Here is a 17,289-nt window from a genome sequence, read left to right as displayed (position 1 = left end):
TAATTGTAGAGGAAATCCAATTGTGGTGTGGTTGGAGAATTTTCTCGAGTCATGCTTGGAATTGAATTTGCACAATTTGTTACGAAAACTCAACTCTTTACACAAATGCGTTTGTTATATAATTTGAAAAGTTAATTGCTTCTTCTTTTTCTAAACACTGAATTGAAATTGCGTGGAATGTCATTCAAGTTTGTACGAATAAACTGATGTTGGTATATTCTACTGTATTTCATGCAATCTTAATTATCCATGTTAGGGAAACCAAGTATATGTATAAGTTGGTGTAAACCAACTTGTTGTAATGCTAAATAAGAAAGTACACTAGATGGTTACTGTGGAGAAAAAAAATAATTCCAAAAATTATAGAGATGACATGTGGACTTTTTCTCAAGAAATACAGGATTGCCCTCATTAAATGGGCAGGGCTCTCAAATACTTCAATGCCCAGTTCAACATCCCTGGAAGTCTAAGCAGCTGACTAAGACTGTCCATAACTCTCTTGCTCATGGCATGGAAAAGTCAAACGTTTTAACGATAGGGATTAATTGTCAAATCTTATCTTTAATACATTACCAATTGAAGATCAACTCTATCAAGTAAGTAATCCTTATTTCAATCAATTAGTGATAGTTTCACCATTATCCCAAGATATTATCCTAAATTGGAGCAGCTGTCATAGCAGGCTAAGGGCAGGAGACCCAGCCCACCGCAAGAATTAATACAGCAGCAGGCAAACAACCCAGGTTGCATATGCCTAAGCCTAAGTCGCAACCATTGCAGCATAGGCTCACGGGTAGGCAACCCACGTATAAACCTAGCGTGCCCTAGTGCATAGCCTAGCCAACCAGGCGGGTTGGCCCGCTTCATGACTTGCTCCAGTTACTCGTCCCGTGGCCTAGACTAGTCTAAGACTGATTCAGCCAGCCCGAATTCTAGTCACCGGATCGGTGACTGAAACAAAGATATTTTCACCTCATTTTTCCCCAGGTTTGCCCATTTCAGGTCCAAGTTTACACATTCAGTTCATTAAACTTTCACCACTCATGTAGACGCCCATCATTCGAGCTCTTTCAACCCAAATGATGAACAACACCCGTGCCGGCATGTCGTCAACCTAACCAGTGCCCTTGCACAACAGATGATCTTGGTGAATTAGCTCTTTGAGCGCATCGAGACCCAGCGCACCCTAGACAAGGTGTCCAAAAGTAGGACAAAGACTGATCATGACTTTTTCCGTCAACGACTTAGTAAGCAACCACTCAACCCGCCATGAATCAAGCATTCGGGAAGTGTGCACTCTCGGCTTGGCCCTCAGGAATATGTCTTCTCTCATCCAAGTGCCTAGAGAAGCGTTCATTCCCGACTAGGCCCACGAGCTATAACTCATAACATATGGGAGATTTTACTTTTAAAATCATTGGTGTCTGTTGTGATAAAACCCAACACTTAGTAATAAGTAGGTAAGTTGGGACAATATCAGTGATGTTGGCAGTAAACCATCAGACTTCACTTCAACTTTTACGAATTGAAAATAAAAGTTTGAGGTGAAAAACCATCATTGTGGGTTGAATGAAATAAAAGTTTGAGGTGAAAAACCATCATTCTTTCTCCAAATTAAATTAAGAACAACTTCTCGGAGAATTACATGATCCTTATGGATCAAATAGATTTTCACACTTGAACAGCCGCAATGGATCAGACTAAAAACGTTGGATTATGAAGAGAATGAAGCAGGTTCTTTATTTATGTTCTCGTGTTTGATTTTTCGAGGTGCTTACTGATCAACTTCTTTACTCATACAAATTCATTTAGTCATGATTAGATTGCATCTAAGAATTGTTCTAAAGATTTTCAAGAAATATAGATGGAGTTTTACTGCAGTGCCGGAAAACAATCATGTCAATACTTTTTGGTGCAGGTTCGATCCCACTGATCCATCTTACCCTTATCAACTAACAATTTTAACCAGTAACACCATCGTTTTTTGAAAAAAAAAATAAAAAAAATAAAAGAAAAAGAAATCAAGAACCAAAGTAAATAAAAGCGCTAACTACATTTTACACCTCAAGGTTTGAGGTGATTTTTAAAATGGGCAAAATGGGATATCAATTTTCTCACATTGACCCCTAAAGTTTTAAAATTGTATCAGTTTACTCCTTTTGTATATTTGGGGGTCTAATTATTATTTAATCGATGAGGTTTTTTAGTCAATGTGGTGTAAATGTGGCTTACATATCAACTCATTTACGAGTTATATGCTCACCATATCAACAATTTAACGAAAATTTAAATAATTCACTAGACAAAATGTCTAAATTGCTAAACCTTAAAGAGCAATGTGGGAAAATTGAAAATTCGTGACCCATTTTGGATCACTGTAAACATGGAGGGTGTCAAATGTAGTTAGCACTAGATAAAACAAAGACTACAAAATAAAAAATAAAAAAAAATAAAAAATAAAAGAAAAACAAGAGTTTTTACAAAGATGGTTTATTATATTTATTATAGTATGCTAATTCTATTAGGTTACATTTCCTTTTCTTTTATTTGTCTTATTTTTTCATGCATTGAATCTCTTCACGAAAAATGTGTGTAAGAGTTAATTCGTGAAGATTTCTTTCAGCGTCTAGTAATTAAGATAACATAAGGTAGATCATTTCCAAACGTGTCCAATGGAACAAAATGATGTGTGCATATTTTCATATATTTTTATCATATACTTCCCTTGGATTTTGTATATATGAAAGGGTTAAATGCACTAATTTATATTATTTTAATTTATAGGCTTTCAATTTTGAAGTTATGTAGAAATGAAGTGAAAAATAAGTTTTTTGGGTGTGTAGAGTAATTCTAGTGGAGCATGGGGCTAACTAGCTGCGCGAAGACATGTGCATTACAATAAGAAGATGAAACAGAGCGGTTTTGGAATCAAATAGACATGAGAATGCTATTCAATGGACTTTAGGAGAGAACTTAATTTCTAGTTTTTATTATTTCTGTTTATTTTTTCTTTTCTTTAATAAGGACTTAAAGTTAATTAGTGATAGGATTTTAGTCGGGTTTTAATTGTTATTTCTTTCTTGAACGCCTTCTTGCCATGGGTTTTATATAAGGAGGTTACTTCTCCTTGTTAAGTTGGAGAGCCACCAAAAACAGAACCAAAAATCATATTTTAGATAGGGAGTTGCAGCAAGGAAGGGAAGAGGGAAAAGCTTTCTTAGGTTTTCTTTTCTTATATTTTAATCTTATTATTTTATGGATTTTATTTTTAAGTTGCATTTCATTTCAGTTTAATTCAAATCATGTTTAACTTTTCTTTTTTTTTTTTTGGTTAAAGGTTCTCAACTATAATTTGTTTCAATTTAATTAGTAAGACTTTTAGAATCAATTTGATCTCTGTGGGATGATATCCGTGCTTATATGCTATACAATCATCCAATTCGTATACTTGCGAGCACTAAAATTCGAGACTTAATGAGTTTAATTTTGGTTATCTAATTTTCACAACACAAAACTAGATAAAGCATATCAAAACTTAATACTGGACACAGATTTATGCCCATTGTTTTTTCAAAAAGGATATTCTAGATCTTTCCTCTTCAATATAAAAGGGACCAAAAGCTAGCTTTTTTTGTACATGCTTACAAACAAGAATATCATGATATATAATTGCTTTAGATTTTGATTTATGTTGAGAAAATGATGCAAAATTTTGAGGCATTTGATGACTAAGATGAAGTGGAGTATGGTGATATCGTTGAAGAGCTTGAATATTTGCAGTTCTAAAGAATCGTATCCATGATTTACCAGAAGTATATACTAATTTTTATCGCTCTTCTATTCACTTTTCATTTTAATATATTTAATTTTGATTTTCACGGTTTATCTATTAACTTTCATACCTCTTCTATTCACTTTTCATTTGTATCTATTTGCTTTTGTTTTCAAGTTTTATCTATCCATAAAACTAACACACTTGTTGACATATTAACTAATAAAGTGAGTCTTACACACAAATCAATTTTTAGATAAGCATTCGTAATTTCGTTTCAGATCTATCTTAGGTCCTCAGGGCACCAAAATAATAATTAATTGATGCAGTTGCTTCGAAAATGCAAGAAGATGATTTCTTAAAGGTTAAAATTTTAAGGAGTTTTACTTGGAGTGGTTGTATATGATTATGCTTTTGCATCAAGGTTTAGGTACTATGTCCCCTCGTTATATTTTTTTTTCTTCAAATAATATAATATAGGCGTGAAAGCTTAGCATTCCCCCTGGCTTCGACTGGGTTCCAGCCTTCTTTAAATATTTCTTTTATATACATGTTCGTGTATTGAAAAAAAGGCACATTTGGATCGTTCGCCAGGGCACCAAAAACTCAAGGCAGGCCCTAGTTGTGCAACAAGAAGCAAGGGGAGAAGACGAAGTGGTCCAAGTTCTTCAGCAGACACCGTCACCATCACCGTCCCCTGCTGAACTGCATTGCATTGGTCATGAATGGAGAGAGGAAGGAAATGTAGCACAATAGGGAGAAGATGAGGATGCTTAAATGCTCAAGCAGCAGCCTCCCACGCCCCCTGTTGAAGCACATGACATTGGCCTTTCATGGAGAGATGAAGGAGCACGAGGACAGGAAGATAGAAGGGAAAAGAATGTTAGAAAGAAATCAGAATCCCCTGCAATATGGGAATAGAATAGGCAATGGCATGTATATTGTATATTGCAATTGTTTGATTGATTTTTTTTTTCCCTTTATTATATAGCTGTAGAGAAATTAGTTCCTAGTTTATAGTTTCTTTGTTGTATACGAGTATTCTATCATTAATAGAGTAATTATTCTTGATAAATACTTTCTTTGCCAATCCTAAATTTACATGGTATCAGAGCAGGGTTAATACTTACTCTGCTCTTCCTATTTTCTTCCGCTGTTGGATTCCCTCACGCCTATACAGCGAAGGTGTTCTTCTATTTCATTTTGTGTCGTTGGTTCCATCAATAGATAATGACCAAACCTTGGAAGGAGGCAAGTCAAAAGTCTTTAGTCCATTTTTAATCCACACAGAATTTCAGTTGGGACTCGAACACTTCCTGAAATTCCTAGACTTTATAGTATACTACATTGTGGTTGTCTTACTTCTTGGAAGATACGTTTATTGTCTCTACGGTTTGGTCTATCCTTCATTATAATGTCTTAAGAAGTTGCTTTGTGACTTTGTGTTTTATGGCAGGATGTCAGCCTCTTGTGTAGGTGTAGAAGCTCATCCTTCTTGCATAGCTTCCACTGTAAACGTTGTGGTTATAGATTTTGATCTTGATAAGCCGTGGCTTCATCCCTTCTCATTTGCTCTTACTTACCCTCTTCAGTTTCCAATTCGCAGATTCATTTTCCTACCACTGGGTTGCTGATGCAGCACGATTTTTGGTATGGACAAGTAAGCAGAGTCCAGGCCGAAACTACAGGACCACTAAGACCAGCAAAACCTCGGAAGAAATTAACCACGTAAAAAGTAAAGGTCTAACATACGGCATGCAAACCATATCTGGTTCTATAATGTCAGATTTTCATAACAAATCTAAATCTCTTGCGTTCATGTGAATTCTGATACGCATGAATGATGTGGTTCGGTTTTATTTTATTTTATTTTATTTTATTCTCTCTATTTCAGTGGAAGGTTGTGTTTGGTTTCGATTCTAATCGATTTTAATTAATTTTTCAAAGTTTAAGAGTGGATGTTTGTTTGCTAATCCTTTTTAATTCTGTCACTCGATCCTTACGGATTGAAGTTCATCATAATCCTTACGTACAACAGATTAAAAGAGAGCTACAACATGCATGGGATGAAGTTAAAACTTCTTTAAAAAGATAAACGGTGCCCACATCAATTTGCAGCCTTATGACTTGATAATATGGATTCAGTTAAAGAATAAGATCCTACAACGGCATATGATAAAATAATATATATAATATATGGGAGATTCTACTTCTGATATTACCGAGGTTTTTTGAAATAAAACTTAACATCTAGTAATAAGTAGTTAAATTGGGGATTTGGATCCTCTCCTGAGCTCAAGGAGAGGATTCTCCTAACCAAGCAGCATGGGCCGTTGGATGAAAACCAAGCAATGTGGACCGTTGGATTTTCATGCAATGACTATAATTAATATAACTTTAAAGGGACCTTCCTGTTTGTAACCGTTGGATAAATATCCAATGGCTCACATTGCTTAGTCAGGAGGATCTTTTCCTTGGGCTCAGAAGAGAATCCAAATCCTTAAATTGGAACAATATTGATGATGTTAGTGAAAGACCACCAAATTCCGCTTCAATCTTTAAGGATTTAAAATGAAAGGTTTAAGGAGAAAAGCCATCATTGCAAGTTGAAGGAACTTCTTTTGAGGAGAAAAAACATCATTGCAAGTTTAAGGAACTTCTTTCCCGCTTTGGAGGACATCTTCAAAGCTTGAATCATTCTTTCTCCAGGTTAAAACAATAACAAGTTCTCCTTGAATTAAATGATCCTTACAGATCAAATAGATTTTCACACTTGAACAGCCGCAGCAGATCCGGACTCAAAACGTTGGATTATGGTGAGAAGGAAGCAGGTTCTTTATTCATGTTCATGTGTCTGATTTTGGAAGGTGCTTACTAATCAACTTCTTCGCTCATACAAATACATTTAGTCATGATCTGATTTTGGAAGGTGCTTACTAATCAACTTCTTTGCTCATACAAATACATTTATTCATGATTGGATTGCATCTAAGAATCGTTCAAAAGATTTTTTAGAGACAAGACGGCGCTTTACCATAGTGATTGAAAACAATCATATTTATACACCCTGGTGTGGGTTTGATCCCACCGATCCCTATTTCCCCTAACAACTAACAACTTATCCCACTAACACTAAAAAAAAAATCTAGAAACAAAGTAAATACAAGGGCTAATTACATTTTACACTTTCAAAGTTTAGAGGTGATTTTTAAAATGGGCCATGAGATATCAATTTTCTCACATTGCCCCCTAACGTTTTAAAGTTGTTTAAATATACACATCTATTTATTAATTAATTAATGATTTTTTTAGTCAATGTGGTGTAAATGTGGCTTACATATCAACTCATTTACGGGTTTCATGCTCACCATGTAATCAACTTAACGAAAATTCAATTAATTCACTAGACAAAAAGGTCTAAATTGCAAAAATTTAAAAAACATAGGGAGCAATGTGAGAAAATTGAAAACTTGTGGCACATATGGAAAATCACCCCAATTTTTTTTTAATTTGTCCTATTTTTTCGTGTATTGAATCTTTTCACGGAAAATGCGTGTAAGATATATTTATGAAGATTTCTTTCAACGTCTAGTAATTAATATAAGATAAGGATGGATCATTTCTAACCGTGTCTAAAGGAACAAAACCAGATAAATAAAGCATATGAAAACCTAAGTTGATATATCACATTGACCTTATTTATGAGACAAGAGTTTAAACGTCCTAACCCACTCTAACTAATACTGGGGCCTTTGATGATAACACCCCACACCTGTAGTACTATCCAAGTGGTAATTAACAAGTTGGGGACAAGATTTGTGTTGTTGGAAGTGGGTTTTTGGCTCGTCTCTTTGATAATTCCACACTTAATACTGCACATAGATTTATGCCGACTTTTTTTGTTTTTTTTTTTTTGAAAAACAATATTCTAGATCTTTCCTCTTAACTATAAAAGAGACATAATGCTAGTTTGTTTTGTACATGATTACAAACAAGACATATCATGATCTAAAATTGCGTTAGAGACATTTTGATTTATGTAGAGAAATGATGCAAAGTTATGAGACATTTGGTGACCAAGATGAAATGGAGTATGGTGATAGCTTTGAAGAGCTTGAGTCATATAAAGTTCTAAAGCTTCGTATCCATAATTTACCAGAGATATATACTAACTTTTACCATTCTTCTATTCACTTTTCATTTTGATCTATTTAATTTAGATTTGCACGGTTATCGATTAGCTTTCATGAGTCTTTTATTCACTTTTCATTTGTATCTATTTACTTTTGTTTTTCAAGTTTTATTTGTGGACATATTCATCAATATAAGAGTCTTATATATGATGGAATGGCCTACATGTGGTAGCAAAAATCCGTCATCTTTAGTCTTGACGAATTTGTACCTACAAAATAATCAACACCTTTGATCAAAGACCAAGGCCTCATGTGCGCATGAAGGGGGGAAGGTGGGGAGAGGGGTTTGGCCAATGGATCTCCGATGCTTAAGATAGTTTCTCTAAAAAGAGTGAGTGTTTAGGGCTTGTATGCATAGCAAAAAGATTACCAAAATTCGGTACAGATGGAGCTATTTATAGGAGGGGGCCGACCATAGTGTGAGGGAGTAGCCTTACCAATGGCGGCATCCTATTGACTAATTAGGAGATAATATCTTGGATAATGGTGGAAGTATCCCTAATTGATTGGAATAGAGAATCCTTGCTAAAGTTGATCTTTTATTTGGGATTGTATTAAAGATAGGATATGGTAATTAATCCATATCTTTAATACCTTTGACTTTTCCATGCCACGAGTAGGGGAGTTTTGAGCAATCGTAGTCTGCTGCTTAAACTGCTAGGGATACTGAGCTGCGCATGCGAGCATTTGAGAGCCTTGCCCATTTAATGAGGGCAATATGGTTTTTCTCGAGATAAAGTCCACGTGTCATCTACTGCATTTTTGAGATTATTTTTGGCTCCAGAAATGCCCTACACTTACTAGGATGCTTGCAGAAAAGGGAAGTAGGTGTAGAAGTCTCAAACTGCTCAGGTAAGCAAAGAGTTGTTTCCTAATTTGAGGTAGATCTTCCACTTTGACTTAAAGATAAATTCTTCTAAGAAAGGGAAACCAATTCTATCAATACTTATTTAATTCTGCCTTAGGCAGGGGGTTAAATAAATCTGGAGAACAATTTTCATCCATACAAGAAAGAGAGAAAGACAAAGAAAATTTATTCCCCTTCCCTTAGCCTTCTTCTTCGCTTGCCCTTACAAAGAATTGTTTCTCATTGTTTTTCTTCTTTTCAACACCTCACCAAGGTAAGAAAAAATTAATTTTCTTTGAATTTTCTTGGGTAGTGTGCTACTGGGCAACCATCGAGTGGTACGGCACGTCAACTAGCAGGGGCTGAAAGTTGCGTGGACCGATGAGGTGGCATGGCAGGGGCTATAGCTTAGGCCGTTGGCTCAGTTGGGGCAGCAACTTGAGGCGCAGTACAAAACGAAGCATGGGGTTTGAGCTTCTTCTAGGGACCTGAATCTGATACGAGCCAGTTAGGCATGTCAGATGGTGAGGAACAGTTGAGGTGTCACCATAAGTTGTTTCATGCTTCAAGCAAAGGTAATCATGAGTGGGTGATGGACACCTTGAAGACCAGCAGAGAGTGGGAGTTTGACCCCTCGCCTAAGTTGCGTGTTCTAATAGAGTTCATGGATGGTAATTGAACTGCTTTTTTTTTTGTCTACTTGAAATTGTTGTTCAGTTACTTTTGACTTCAAGTGACTGAATGTCTTCTTTTGCTTGTAGAGATTTGAATATGAAGGGTGCTACCTGTTAAGTCCTCTTTGTTAGAAGAAATGTGGTTTGTCTCTTAAAGAATAGATTAAGCAGATTAAGGAGAAGGCGATTGCTCGTCCAATTGTTGTTGTAGAGCCTGCTGCTAATGAATGTATAAAGAAGAGACCTTCAACACTTGCTCAAGAACCATTGGTTGAGAAAAAGCCAAAGACTTCTTCTGCTGCTCATGGGGCTCGTCTGCTACTGAAAAACTTGGCATTTGATGCGAAATTTATACGCACACAAATTAAACCCTCTTTTTGTCAATTGTAGTATAAGTATAAGTAGGGATCGTTCTGGACCGGGGATTAGGAGGGATTGTTAATCACTTGGATTAGGAGGGATTGTTAATCACTTAGTTCCTCATACGTACAAAACAAAGAGAATTGAAATTAAACATTGAATTCAAAGGAAAAGAAACACCTAAACATTCCAACAACTCAAACTTGAATTGTATGAACGTTTAGGCCCGCTTCCCTTCCTCTTTGTTGTAGCACAAGGTCTAAGGTGAGTTTTGGGATTATGGATGATGTAGAATGGAGTGGGGTGGTAGGATAGTGAATGGTGAATGGCTGAATTTCTGGTGGTGTTTGGATTAGTAGGGAACTCACGGCACAAGTTGGTGTGTATGGATGATTTTTTGAAATGGAAGAGTGAATCGATGTTGTGTAAAGTGTGTATGGTTTTTATAGGGAAATGAATGGATGGGAGAGGGAACATGACAGCTAGGTTAAGTAAATGCATGTGCAAAACAGCTAGGAAAGTGAATGCATGTGCAAAACTGAATTAAAGAGTGGGAAGTGCATGTGCACGACAAAGAGGGTGGAGATATGAGCTGGAATATGTGGTGGATGTTTAAGATTGCATGTGGGTGAATGTGTGGCTGCATGGGTGAATGATTAAAGGGTGCATATGGGTTGGAAATGAATGTGAATTGTTGATTGTTAGAAGGGAAATGCACGGCAAAGGGTGAGGATTGTGGTGCAATGATGAAAGGTTGTGTATGTGAGTGATTAGGGTGAATGTGCATGTGCTTTGACAGCTAGGTTGAATTAATTAAAGGGATTGCATGTGGCTTGGCTGGAATGAATGGAATGCAATCTGAAATGGGATGGAAGTGCTCGGCACAAAGGGAAATGGCTGGGATTGTGGTGCAATGATGGAGGAATAAGTGCATGTGGGTTGGAAATGCATGTGGAATAGGTTGGAAGGTGAGGGGATGCACGACAATGATGGGTTGAGTGATTGAGTGTGCATGTGGCTGATTTATGAAGGGAATGCATGTGGATTAAAGTGGAATGACAGCTAGGTTATGATGATGAATGCATGTGCAAAGTTGAATGGGATGCACGGCTAGGTTGTTGTTGGTGTGTTATGCATGGCATGATTGGGATTAGGAAAGGTTTAAATGTCCTAAAACTAAAGGGAACAAGGTTCCAACACTTTGGTCTTTAATTAGGTCTTCAATTTCGTCCAACATTTTGGCTCCAAGCATAAGCTATCCATCCTTAGCCCAAAAATGCTCCAAAAGTCTCCAAAATGCATCTTTTTGCTCCTTTAGCCCTTTGGACCTACAAACACACGAATATAGCTTAAAGTACTAAAATTACTAAGTACTAGCAACATAAATGCAAGAAAACAAGCAAACTAAGGCGCATAAATATGCTCCTATCAAATTCCCCCACACTTAGCTTTTGCTAGTCCTCGAGCAAAACAAAACAAAAGAAACCAAAAACAAAACGACACTGAACAAGTAAAACACAACCTAAACCTTCCAACAACCGTCTCAGGGATTTCCAATGCACATGACAAGTTAAAAAATCATTATTCCCACAGATTTTTGCCATCTTTACACTTAAGTACATTCTTAATCATAGTCACCACATACTAGTTCACAATTAAGCATTTAAAACACATTTCGAATGTAGTAACATGCCTTAGAGAATTTCCTCAATTCCTTACTAGAATGCACTCTATTTTCACATAGATTTTCTGACTACACACCCTACACTAGTTATATGTGAGAGATTGATGTAAACATGAAAGACTAGTATCTCACATATGTTATAACAAAGAAAGCATTTTCTGGATTTACGATAATGACATGAATATGATCTCATGAATGGAATGCTACTACTTAGAATGAGAACCAGTGATTCCATAAGCTCATATCAATTCCAAACTCCACATTATTGAACACATAACGATCAAGATAGAAGTCAAAGGGGTGTAACGGGGCTAGGGTATTGGCTAACAATGAAAGGTGAAGGATAAACAAACATTCTTAAAGCAATAGTGAGCAAAGTATTGAATTAGGCACTTAGAATTCCCTTTTGAATGAAAACTCAACTTTTGAACAAAAAGGGAGAACAAGCTCTTTTTTTTTTTTCTTTCTTTCTTTCTTTTCTTTTCTTTTCTTTTCTGTTTTTCTTTTTTTTTTTTTATATGTTTTTCACAATTTTTTTCTTTTCTTTTGACTCTCAAAACATACATAAACACTTCAGAACAAAACATTCTCTCCCCCACACTCATTTTCTTTCATAATGTACTCAAAAGGAATTCATTTAAGTCATGCTCACTATCATTTAAGAACAAGGGTGTGGACAGTCCTAAACTAGGCTAGGTTAGGATAATGTGGGTTAACAATGAATAAAGGCTAAACAAAGCTCAACGGGGTTAAAACTTACAACATATACGAAATATGGGAAGTAAGGCTATTTGGCTATGGTGGCAACTACACAACTTCATCTTGATATATGTTATGCAATTCAATGTCATGCTTTGAATGAAACGGATATAAGTTCTAGCATTTAGTTCTGTCATGATACAATTGCATTCTAAGTAGCAACCAAGCAAGGAATAATGAGATCATGTAACAACTTTAGAAAACAAAGAATCACAGATTATAACTCTCCAAAGAAGGTAATGGCTCGAGTCTCACAGGGTTGTAGCGTTTGTTTGAGTTCTTTCCTTCAAGCATGTTACAAAAATGAATTTTTCTTTTATGATTGCATGTGAAGTCATACATTATAACCATAACCAAGCATATACCAAGAGTAAATCAAACTTTTCTCTATGTTTATAACTTTTTTAACAGTCATGCAATTACAAACCAAATCCTTATCATTGTGTTGGAAGGTACCCTAAGACACAAACACACAAAAACGACTCAAAACACTCTTTTTAGGCTTTTCAAAACATGTTTTTCAAATTTTTATGTGATTTTCGGAGTTATAAAAACAAAACATACTAAAACACTCTAAAACAACTTAAAAACACCTTAAAACAGCAAGGAACAACATTTGAAGTTATGGGTGATAAAATCCCACGAATTTGCATCAAATATACTTAGTAACCCCCCCCCCCCAACACTTAAATCAAACATTGTCCTCAATGTTTTAAGCATAGATTTACATGAAACATAAGTAAACACACAAACAACATTTATACATACTAAACATGGCAGAATGTAACTAACAAAGAGAAGAGTTTAGAGACGCAAATCTGGAATTGGAGTGCTTTCTCGGTCTTCCTTTGTTGAATGCATGGGTTGATCTTGGTGATTCCACAGGCTTAATCTTGAACTGGTTTTCTCCCATCGTTGATTTTCCACAGGCTACTATTGAACTGGGCTGGAGGATTCTTTTGGTCTCCTCCACTCGTTGATTTTCCTTTGTGCTACTCTTGAACTGGGCAGCAGGATTCTTTTGGTCTCCCTCGAAGGTCTGAGCTTCCTCCTTTTATCTGTTTCTTTGTTCAATCTTTCCAATTCGTATTGAAGAGGGTTAGAGGATAGCTCAGCATATGCAGTTGTTGCTTGTCTCCACATGCTTCAATGTATCATTTTCACTTGCCTTACTCGCTCCCCTTTGCAGAAGTGGTCCCTTCTCTGGAAGTGTATCAACCGTTGAAGATGACTACTCGAGAGCAACGCTAGGTAAGCAACCAGGGAATAGATTCCAGGCAGTCGGATCCAAATCGGAAGACTGACTCCAAGTGCCGGCTGATTGCTTCTTTCACTTTGCCATGTGAGTAAGAACAAGGACAAAGAAAAAGACAGGGAAAGAGCATGATATGAGATACTTTTGCTTTTGACCTTGATGATATGAGATACCTTTGCTTTTGAAGAAGCGGTGAATGAATCAGCACATGCTTCAATCTAGCGTTTCCTCCTGGGTCATCTGTACTCCAGGCATCTGGTATCATCTTTGGGGAAGAAGAAAAAATTGAGTATTTCGAAAGGCTTTGCTGGGAGTGCGCCCTCAGAGGTGAGGGAGAGTTGGGCATTTTCTTCAGGTCTGCCTTGCCATAAAAGATGAAGGTCGACATATATAGGGATTTCCCAATAGCAAGTGGTGGTACTGTTCTTTTACCCTTGTCGACAAACGTTTTGATCCCGCCAATCCGGCTTTTTGAAATAGTGACGACTCTTCGATCTTTGAAAACGCCTCTTCGATTTCTGAGCAGGCGCCCCTTCGATTTCTGAACGACGCCCTTTCGCTTTCTCAACGACACGTAGTAGTGCGGATGCGGCTTTGTCAGAGATCTTTTGACAAAGTCGCACGCGTTTTCTGAAAAGCAGAGAAAGCGTCGCCGAACTTTGCGCTTATTGGCAAAAGTGTGTCGTTGCGATGATGGCCTCCACGTGTTTTCAGCTTTGTCAGAGATCTTTTGACAAAGTTGAACGCATTTTCTGAAAAGCCGAGATATCGTCGCCGAACTTTACACAGGAAAATCCGGCTCTTTGAATCGGTGGTCGTGGCGCCTTGGCTTTTTATAGAGGTATCAATCACCCCAACATGCACACTCTGAAGACTGCCCATTCTTGAAAATCGTCTCCGGCCCTTTGAAATTTCACTCCATCCAACCCTTATCTTTAAACACCTTTGAAAAATGACTAACCCATCGAACCTTTGCTTGGATTTGAGTCTCAGCAGCGATCCGGTTGTGCCCCGTCAAGGTAATGTATGGCGCCCTTCTTTTTTATCTTCTAACGGTCCTCTTACAAGTGAAGACTCTATGATGACGGATGCAACAACAGCTACGATAGTAGCTAGGAACCTCCTCACTCCTAAGGATAGTAGGCTGCTTTCAGGACGGTCCGATGAGTTGGCCGTTCAAGAGTCCCTCGCTCTCAGTGCTCAGTGTGCAGGCTCTGTGTCCAACATGGGCCAACACCTACTTGCTCGCTCCCGTCAGGTTGAATCGTTGATGGCAGAGGTGGAAAGTCTCAAGCAAGAGATCAAACAGCTTAAGCACGAGAATAGAAGTTTGCACGTGCTTGCCAACAATTATTCGACGGGCATGAAGAGGAAGCTTGATGAGCTGCAAGAATCTGAAGGTCGGATTCAAAGTGACCGTCAAAGGTTTGCTGCTTATCTTCAGAGGCACCTTTTTCCTGGGTCATCTAGCATTCCACCAAGTATTGTGGCCTCTTCTTTGATGCCTCCCGCTCTGAGAGTTTTGCCAAGTAGTGGGGCTTCAAGCAAACAACCTTTGTGAAAGTTACATTCTTTTATTTTTCTTTTTTTTTTTTTTTTTTTAGAAGCCCACGGCATAAAATTTATCTTTGAATGGAAGGTGATACTTGAAATGCTCCGGTAATAGTTTAAATTCAAGATTGGGTGCCTGAATCATCAACAACATGTTAGTATAAAAGAAAATTGAAATTGGAGGAGGTGGCTTACTTATGTGCTCCAACATGAACTCAAGGATAAACACATCTTCTTTGAACATTGTAGGAACTTTGCCCTTGGAATTCATGAACCTGCAAGGAATAGGGATATTTGTTGGAACGGGGTTAGAAATAATGAAATTTGGAACAACCTTACCTGAATTAGATGGCGTAGGAGCAATAAGTGCCTCCGGCAAAGGTGTTTCCACCCTTTCCGTGGCTTAGGTGTATTCCTCTTCCTTGTGATTTGATGGTTGAGGGTCCGTTCCAACCTCCTTGCCACTTCTCAAGATGATTTCCTTGGCAGTTTCAAATCCTCCCTTCGGATTTGCAATGGTTGAACTAGGGAGTTCGCCTTGGTCTCGAAACTGTCCTACGAACTCCGCGATCTGCCCAATTTGCTTTTCCAAGTGGTCCAACCTTTTGTCTTGATTTTGGCTCTCTTTGTTTTCTGTTTGGACTCCATTGCTTTGGGCAGGTTGTGGTGGCTGCATAGGCGTTGAATAGAACTCCTCATATGGCGGCCAATATCCTCTTTGTTAAGCCTCCTTGACTTGATTTTGTGAGCCCTGCACCAAACAAATTAATTCATTAAGCTTTTGATTATAATTTATTGACGAACTTGAGTTTGGTTGGGCATATTGAATATGAGGTTGTGGTGGCTGCATAGGTGTTGAATAGAACTCCTCATATGGCTGCCAATATCCTTCTTCTTGAACATGTTGAGGTTCCCACCATATAGAGTTTGAATGATCACTCCAATCTGAATTGTAAGTATTGGAAAATACGTTATTCCTTGATTGAAGATCAAATATATCAACGCTTTGCATTTGGGACCTTTCCATGAGCTGTGACAAAAGAGAAGCATTATCAAGTGCCATGTTGTTCTTCTCTAGTACTTCAATTCAACAAACAAAACACAAATAAAAAACTAAAACTAAAATACATAACAGAAACGAACAATCCAAGAGATTAGCAAATTTGCTAATCCCCGGCAACGGCGCCAAAATTTGATGCGAAATTTACACGCACACAAATTAAACCCTCTTTTTGTCAATTGTAGTATAAGTATAAGTAGGGATCGTTCTGGACCGGGGATTAGGAGGGATTGTTAATCACTTGGATTTGACTCAAAAACGTAAGAACACAATATAAAACACTATACTAGACTCAAAGAATGCAAAACTAAACTTTAAAACACTAAAACAAACCAAAAGACTCAAACATCACCCAAAACACTCAAAACTGCCTTAAAAACACTTTCTGGGCAGTTTTGAGCACTTTGGTGAATTTGGACGAATTTGGTAAATAAATTTAATCAAAACTCTTATAAACACAAACTAAGACACTTTCTAATTAAATTGGACAATAAAGTAAAGGGGGATTTAGGTTTTGACGAAATTAAACTAAATGAACAGATTGTAAATTAAAGCAAAATGTAAATGTGAATGTGTGATAGAATTGAATGGATGGGAAGCTAGCTAAGGGGTTCATCTCCATACATGTTACACTTGCATAATAAAATGATTTCCAATTGCATTTCAATAAACCATGAATTCTCAATGCTCCAAGTTAATTAGGTCCGCTTAAATTAACTTTCAGATTTCCCTAGATTCATTGGATTGAATGGAATACGCATTACAACCAAATTATTCCTAATTAAAGTCCCTAACTATGGAATACGCATGATAGAGACATTTAACAAAGATCATTAAGTTCAACGGAAATCATAAACATCGACTAGGCATTCATAACTATGGAATACGCATGAAACTTATGCCAAGAATTCGTTTAACGCGATTGTTTATAAGCAACCTCCACTACTTGTGAATATAAGTTCATAACTATTAGGTGAAACTCACTTATATTCTAGCGTCATATTCATGCATGAAAATTAAGCGTGCACTCTCAATAAACATACATAAATAAGTTATCAATCAAACGGTTAAACAAATTGAATCCACAACTTATGAAACGCAATTAGAAGTAATCAAATCAAAATGCAAGCATAA

This window comes from Pyrus communis, chromosome 5 (genome assembly GCF_963583255.1).
Source record: "Pyrus communis chromosome 5, drPyrComm1.1, whole genome shotgun sequence".
NCBI lineage: Eukaryota > Viridiplantae > Streptophyta > Magnoliopsida > Rosales > Rosaceae > Pyrus > Pyrus communis.
Note: the sequence above shows the minus strand (reverse complement) of the source record.